Source organism: Brassica napus, chromosome A6 (assembly GCF_020379485.1).
Source record: "Brassica napus cultivar Da-Ae chromosome A6, Da-Ae, whole genome shotgun sequence".
NCBI lineage: Eukaryota > Viridiplantae > Streptophyta > Magnoliopsida > Brassicales > Brassicaceae > Brassica > Brassica napus.
The window spans coordinates 13,137,537-13,146,302 of NC_063439.1; the positions used below are offsets into that span (position 1 = coordinate 13,137,537).

The window sequence follows — 8,766 nt, forward strand, 5'->3', positions numbered from 1 at the left end:
CGGTCCAATCAGGTTATCAAGTGGAAAGGGTATATCCGGATAAGGAAAAACCACCATAATTTTATGGTCCCACGGTGGATACATTAAAAGCTTTCTGCTGGAAAGTACGGTGCATCCCGAAAATAAAACACTTCTTATGTCAACTCCTTTCAGGATGTATAGCGGTACTGAAAATTCTAAAATCAAGAGGGATACAAGGGGATATATGTTGTGCCAGATGCGGAGATCCGGAGGAATCAATAAACCATGTGTTTTTTGAATGTCCTACAACACGTCAAGTGTGGGCATTATCTAAAATACCATCGCATCCCAATATTTTTCCTATCAGTTCTTTTATGGCTAATATGGATCATCTTCTTTGGAGAGTTAATCCAAAGATGGATGATCACCAATTTGCATGGATATTATGGTATATATGGAAAGGCCGGAATAATAAAGTTTTTAGCAATCTGGATATTGATCCGATGAAAACACTTTAATTAGCAGAATTGGAGTCATCACTCATCACTCTGGAATGAAGCACATGTAGTAAAGGATCCAACGAGGGGGCATCAGGTACAGACCACTTCCACGTTAGTGATGTCAGGACGATGGTGCTTCATATATGGACCATGGAAAGATAAGGATTTATTTTCAGGGCAAGGCTGGTATAGTACTTTACCGGGTTTCGGTGGTTTATTAGGGGCAAAGAATGTAAGGACAAGTCTCTCACCCCTTAATTCGGAGGTGGAGGCTTTAATTTGGGCAATGGAATGTATGAAGAATTTAAGACAAGTTCAGGTGACGTTTGCAATGGATGTTCTCAATTGGTGAAGATGGTTTCGGAACCAGAAGAATGGCCAGCATTTGGAAGTTATTTGGAAGACATTAAGCTTTTAAAAAGAAGTTTCCTCAACTCAGACATCGTTAATGTACTACGGACGGAGAACCTTCGGGCGGATAGCTTAGGACGCCGTGCTAGAAAACAGTCGTCTTTCGTCATTCACATGGATGCGGAGTTACCGTTTTAGTTTACATAGTCACTATGAGTCTTTAAATGCTTTTGCTGTAAAAAAAAATGTAAAAGAAAGCCCGTTTAAGACGACACAAACCAACGAAAAAATAGTCTCATTTCTTCATCTCAATTCTCTAATTGCTTCTCTTGCTCAAACTCACGAATAAGCATGATATACTCTGCAGTTGAGTTCATTCCATGGATCAAGAAATGAGGTACAATTCTCAGCTAAATTTCTCGTTAGTTTTACCTTTGACTGATGGTTAGGGTTAGTAAAAATTTGGGGTTTGAACACGCTTTGTAGTTCATTTAACTGGTTCCTTGATAATATTGACGTAAAGTGTTTCAGTTTGTTTTTTTTTCTTAGATTTCAAAGAAAGGCATTTTTTTTCCTTATACACCCCGAGTGTTCGATAAAATGCTAATATCTTGATTTCATTGTATTTGCAGTGATTCTGTTGATGTATGTTTCACTGTATTTCACAGTGGGAATTTTGAACTAGAAAGTACTGTCACTTCATATAAAAGAGGAGAGGTTCTTCAACTTGTATGTTCTCCACAAATGTTGTTTGCAAACATGTCGGAGGCTCTAGAGAACTCGTTGTTTGGTCAAAGGGTTTGGTATAAGCTTCCTTCTGAGAATTTTGGAGAGCTAAAAATGATGTGTAATGGTGATGTGATGTTTGACTTACTGGTTCAGTCAACAATTTTGACAAAGCTGCTGAATGTTTTTTGGAGAAAGACGATATTGACGATGGAGTTGCTAATGTCTCCGGTGTTAATTGAGCTTTGGTAATGTAGGTAGGGGGACTGGTGATAGATATAATGGTGATGCTGAGATGCTTGATGAAGATGCACGAGTAGAGAAAAATTTAGAAGGATTTGTCGATGAAGAAGAGAATTATAATGATGAGGTCACTCCGCAGAATTCTGATTGTGAAGGTGATGAGAGGCAATACCAAAGGTGTAAAAAAGGGAGTGGGGCGCTTAAGTTAGGTCAAGTATTTGTTACTTTATCTGAGTTCAAGAAAGCTGTGGTTGATTACTCTCTAAAGAATGGATTCAATGTCAAATTCACAAGATGGGGGTCTCAAAAATCTGAATTTAGGTGTGCAATTGTCGCTGGAGATGATGGTAGGAACAATAATGAACACGATGTTGCTGGAGATGATGGTAGCAACAATAATGAACACGATGTTGCTGGAGCTGATGGTAACAATAATATTGAACAGGATGGTGATGGAAATGTAAGTACAAAAGAGCATCAAAGTTGTAAATTCAGAATCTACTGCTCCTTTGAGAGATCAGTAGGGATGTTCATGATCAAGACGTTCGAAGATGAGCATTCTTGTATACCAGATGGCTGTAGCAGGGTCGTTAAAGGTCGAATGATTGCAAAGTTGTTGTTGAATAACATAAGAAGAGAACCTACTCTCATGCCTAAGGTGATGCAATAAAAGATGGAGGAGAAATACAATCGTATTGTCTCAAATGATCTATGCAGGAAGGCTAAGAAACAAGTGTCACAGATGATTCAAGATGAACATGACGAGCAATTTCAAGGCTAAAGGATTACAAAATATAGGTCATTAAGTGTAATCCGGAGTCTACTGTGGATGTTGGGACAGTGACAAAAGAAGATTGTAAAGAGATCTTTGACCATATATATATTTGTTTAGCCTCCTGAAAAAGAATATGGCTTGCACATTGCCCACCAATATTTGGGATAGATGGGTGTTTCTTGAAGAACAATGTGCAAGGACAATTCTTGGCAGCTGTTGGGAAAGACACAAACAATCAGTTGCTCCCTGTTGCGTGGGCAGTTATCCAAGTGGAGAATACTGAAAGTTGGTTGTGGTTTATTCATTAACTTAAACACGAATTGAACATGTTGGATGGACAAGGCTTCACTCTAATCTCGGATAGACAAAAAGTAAGTTGGTCTATCTTCAACTTTTTTTTCTGTTAAAACTTCTTAGGTATGATTAAAGATGTTTTGCTCCCAATGGCAGGGTTTTCCTATTGCTGTCGACCAAGAATTGCCAAGAGTGTAGCATCGCATGTGTGCACGCCACATTTACGGGAATCTAAGGAGATCTTTGATAGGCCATTGATTTTACCCACTTTTAGCCATGGTTTATAAGTGTTTTAATAACTAATTATTATGTTTTAGAGTCTACTTAGTATATTTATAAGATCAGGAGTGATTTGGAAGAAAGTGATGATTTTGGAGCATTTTGGAGATAATTGGAGAAATCATCTGAGCTGGCCATTGAGCAAGACCAATGGTCGACATTCAGAGACAATAATCGATCGATGCACATTCTGTGACATGAATCAACGGCGAAGCGTGCAGAAGCCCGTTTTGGTTCAAGCCGACTTAGAGCCCAAGACTTCACCAAATTACAAGATTACTCCTGACGAATTTTAACCTAATATTTATAGTTTTACAATATGTTAGAGGCAAAGTGTGCTTTCTTGTTTTCTTATCTTCACAGCAAAGGTTTTCTACGATTTTAGTAGAGTTGGAGAGAAGATCCAAAAATATTTGTGATTGGAACTCCATTAATATCTATATATTTATCTATGCAGTTTTATACCTAATTGATGCTATGAATTGCTTAGCCATGTTGGAGTAGTTCTTTTGTTAGGTTTAGGGTTTAAATAGGTTATGAGTGATTAGCTCCAACTAAAGATTGCTAACCTGTGATATTCATCATTAGGATTTTCATTAATGTATGTCTCTAGTTTAGCTAGCTAGAACTTGCCCTAGGAGTCATCACTTGCATCTCACCCTGAATCCGTCCTAATTGCGTTAAGATTGCTAGAGTAAGGCGAAAACTGATCTAGGAAGCCTAGTGAGCATAATTCAACCCGTGCGTAAAGCTTGACTAAGAACGTGTCGATCGATATTCCTATAGAACAATCAATGTCGATCGATATTCCTCTAGAATCATCGATCGACAGTTATATCTGGTCAATAAACAAACCTAAAAGCGAACATCAGTCAGTTTATTTATAAGTGTTTGAGCTCTATAACATCATGCATACAACTTGTTAGGTATCTGTAGGATTATAATCCTGATTACCTGAATAGAAACCATAAGTCTAGCTATTTCATCTAAAGCACCAAAAACCCAATCAAATCAATCGAGCAACTGCCTTGCTCACAAATCTGCTTTTTACATTTAATCATAATAAACCTAGATTAATCACTCTGATTAGATTTATTAGGTTCCCTAGCTCCTCGTGGATTTGATCCTAAGTACTACAACTAAACCTCTTATTTGAGAGAGTAATTCACTCCTTAGGGTAATTTGAGTGAGATAAATCTTATCCAGGAAAGGAATTGCCTAAATACTTGTTTTGGGCTGTTGCAAAGAGTTTCAACATTGGTGACTATGATAGAGCTCTAACAGCACTGAAGGCGTTTGATGCAGGAGTGTATGAAGCAGTGTTATCAAAGAATCCGAGTAATTGTAGTCGTGCTTTCTTCAGCTCAACTTTGGTGTGTGAAGATCTATCAAACAACTTTTATGGGTCATACAACAATACACTCAACACTGCTCGAGAGATGCCATTAGTGGAGATGTTGGAGAAAGTTCAGCTATGATCCGTATAGATACAAGAAAGACTAATGCATTGAGGTGGCAAGGAAAATACAGTGAAAAAGTGGTTGAAACAATCAAGGAAGAGAAGAAGCATTTGTTCGACTGTCGCATTGTTCCTAGTGGCAATGGTGTGTATCAAGTTAGGGAAAATAGTCATACTTATACAGTGGATATGCTTGCAAAGACTTGTGGTTGTAGGAGGTGGAGCATGACATGTATTCCTTGTTGACATGCTTTGCGGGTTATTGGGAAAAAGTAGCTTGATCCTTTACAATATGTGTCTCATTGGTACTTAACATCGACTTGGAGGCAGCAATACAGCGATCCAATCCGTCCCGTGAATGGAATAAACTTCTGGAGATCATTTGGGGAGAAAACTATTGAACCACCACCAAGAGATGTTCCACTGCCAACAAAAAAAAAAAAAAAAAGAAGAGGATTAAAGGAAAGAATGAGTCCCCACAGAATAAAAAGAAAGGAAAAGGATTACAGGAGCCTAAGAAAAAGATGATTAAGCTCTCTATGGAAGGAAGGAGTTCACACTGTGGAAGGTGTGAAATCTCATGTTACAATAGCCGTAGTTGTCCAAATGAAGGCTGTCCGGTTTATAGGCCAAAGAAACAAGTATCTAGACCAAGTCAAAGTGAAGGACCAACTCAACCATCACAAAACTAGGATTTTGGTTGAAGGTAGTGTGTCCTTTATTGATTTTTTTCTCTATGACTGTTATTGGTGTTATTCTTAAAAACTTATTGGTCTCGTTTTCGAATGTGTTGTTTCGGGACAGTGTGAAGTTAGAAGATATTAAAGTCCCACGTCGATCAATATAATGATCTTTGGGCAATATATATGTGTATTGGTAATCTTCTACTCTTGAGCTAGCTTTTAGGTGTGAGTTAGGCCCATCACTAATATGGTATCAGAACCCATGGTTAAGCCCAGCAGATTATTTCCCATATAAACTGTTTCCTACTTATGTACCCTGTAAAAATGACCCATTTTGTTGTGGTATTTCCGAGATGTTGGGCTTGGGCTGTTTCCACTGGACCGTTTCCCATCCACATCTCGAGAGGGGCTATTAAAGTCCCACATCGATCAATATAATGATCTTTGGGCAGTATATATGTGTATGGATAATCCTCTACTCTTGAGCTAGGTTTTAGGTGTGAGTTAGGTCCATCACTAATAGAAGAGACGTTAGAAGAATGGTGCTGGACACTGAAGTTTGTTTATTCTGGTCAATATGAAGTTGAAAGAGGCAGTAGAAGAAGAGTAGTGTTTAGGTTATGTATGACTTTTATGTTATGATCGGCAATGTTGTTCTAACTCTTTTGATATTGGTGTTTGACTTTGTAATGCAATATTTATGTTAGTAAATTGACTATTTTGTCAAACTCAAACCAATTTTATCTAGCAAAAACTCTTATAACACAGCTTTTTTGTCTTTTAAGAGTCCCAATACAACTTTTTGTCGAAGAAGGAGACTCCGATACATCTTTTTCAAGCTCTCCGCCAAAACGACACCGTTCCCTCTGTATAGGGTTAAATATTCTGTCAACCAAAACGACGTCGTTGCTTACGTGGATATCCTTCTTTGTCTGTGAATAATCCGTTAGCCATGTGGCTAATTGGCAGTTTTTCGCATAAAAAATAAACTTTGGATATGAAGCTTGAATTATTTGAAACTTTAGGTATGTTTTCGCACCCTCCTATACTTTGGGTATGAATTGAACATATGACCAAACTTGGGGCAGGTTATGGCTGTTTCCCGCCCGGTCTGTGGGCATTTTTTGTGAAACATTTGAATGAAACCTCCATTTTAAATTAAACATTCATGTATGTATAATGATGTTTGGCATACGCAGATTCTTGTGGCTGCGGCTATATTTTTGTTCGTTTGGCAGACGTCAGCTATCTGCGTCCGAACGCCGCAGCATCCAGCGTTAATAAATTTTGAACGCTGTAAATTAGCATCAAGGTCAAAAATTCTACGGCAGAAAATATAACTTACATATTTGCCCTTACACTATCTCATTATTAAAAAAAAACTAAATCTAATTAGATGCAGCTTTCTCTTCAGAATAGACGCAGATTGTGTTAAAAAAAAAGAATAGACGGAGATCTCCAACTCGTCTTCTCCGAATAGACAACGCAGCCATGAGCTCTCTCCTTGAGCTTTGTCACCACAGTTTCGTCCTCGAGCTCTGTCTTCTCCGAATAGACACAGTTTCGACCTCGAGCTCTCTCATCTCTTTGTCCTCAAGCTCTTCGACGAAACCCATCTCTTCCTTTTCTCGTCATTGTTCTCTGTTGAGGTAACTGTCTCTGTTTTTGTGTTTCATATGAGTTTTTGAGAATGGGTTTTGGATCCAAGAGCCTTAAAGTTTCTGAGCATAACTTGTCGTGTCATCTTGTTCCAGCTTCATTTTCACCTTTCCTTGTTTATAAGAATCATTGTCTGCAAAAAAAAACAAATGAGATATTAGATTATGCTCTTGTTCAATTGTTACTTGAACGATGTGTTTCATCTCTGCCAATGGTTGGTATATGTGTTTTGGTTGGTTCTAGTTGGTAAAGACATGTTTTTTTGTACGTATATAAGTGTATACATGATGAGAGATCCTTAGTGGTGTGATGTGTATGTACGTATGTATGTATGATGGTACTAGTTGTCTTCAAAGACTTTACACTTTATGATATCTTAAGTCTTGATGAAATGGGTAGGCTAAGATCCCAGTTATTGAGAACTGCTTAGAGGTTGTTGCCACTTTGGAAGCAAGGAACAATACTGGTGAGGTTCTTTGTTTAATTTTTGGAGATACAGTTTAAGAATGATGCCAAAACCTCACACTCATTTGATACAGTTTCACTCTTAGTTTCTTTGTTACTTGAACGATGTGTGTTTCATCTAGTTGTTTGCTTAGTTGGTGACTGATAGTTTAGCTTTGTTTAGAGCTCAATGAGTATCTTTGTTGAATGCATCTGTTTCTCTTAAGTTTCTCAAGGCCTATATGGAGCAATAGTGTTATGGCTGCATGAAAATCATGATAACATCTCTATGCTTGATGTTTGGATCAGACGATTGAATCTGACTTATGTTATGTTCTCTCTTTGTGAGTATATGAAGCTTTCAAAGCAAACAACGGTTCAAGCAATAGGAGTGGCGTCAAGCTTGGTCGAGACTATACAAGGAGCTTGCAGGCTAGGAGGTTGCTTCAAGGCTATGGTTTTGATGGGTATATGATCAAAGAAGAGACCGGGTGTGCAATGGTTTGTTGGCAAGATCGACCTCTATACTCAGTATCTGCTTGGAGATGAAGGAAGTGAAAGAAGATGAATGATATAAAAAATTGTGTGTTCTCTTTTGTTTATTAGAGCAGATTCCTTTTCATTTGTTATACATAGGGACACAATGTTTAGTTGTTTTGTGATTGTGACAAATGCTTCTTACTGCTTCTGCATATTGCTTCTTTGAGTATTCAGCAGTGTATGTGTTTGTTGGTTCATTTAGGTTTGATCCAGATTATACCAAAACCGGTCGGTTCAAATTCTTCAGTCATGGTCTCAAAACTGTTGCAAAAAACAAATTTGAATTTCTCTCGGCATATGATTCTGTTGTCAGTTATATTAAAAACTAATTTGGTGTTTGTTTTGATAACAATGAGGGCACGTGCACTCTCCAAAGAATGTTTGACAAAGGTTATATATATTAGTAAAGCAAAGAATGGTTACATAGCTAGTTAATACGAGCTGATTTGAAATGCTTCAATGGCCAAAAAAATGAAAACCAGGGATAAGGCAGCTTGAGCTCATTTTCTTGCTGCCTTCCAAGAAATGGTTTGTGTTTGCATCACCTCATTTGGTTTAGGTGTCTCTGTAATTCGATTCTCATTACATCTTTGTTTTTAGATGGTGAAGAAGAAGAAGAAGAAGAAGAAGAAGAAGAAGAAGATGATAATGATGGGGGTGGTGGTGGACTGGACATATTGTATATGAACATACCGTTTACCATATTAAATATATTAATTAATGACTAGGTTTTTTTGGCTTATAACTTTGATTATCATTTCTATGTGATATTGAAATATTTGTTTATTTATTTAAGACTTAATGTATTATTTAGTTTTTTGTTTTGTGATCAATATTTTGATATATCATTTT

General features: G+C 37.5%; 1 long non-coding RNA gene across 1 annotated transcript; it reads left to right on the forward strand.

Annotated features, from left to right (window-relative positions):
• The first annotated feature begins 3,636 nt into the window (after positions 1 to 3,636).
• LOC125575748 lies at positions 3,637 to 8,111 on the forward strand. The gene is made up of 2 exons (XR_007314321.1): positions 3,637 to 6,920; positions 7,733 to 8,111. It is a non-coding gene; the product is annotated as an uncharacterized LOC125575748 (long non-coding RNA).
• The last annotated feature ends 655 nt before the right edge of the window (positions 8,112 to 8,766 follow it).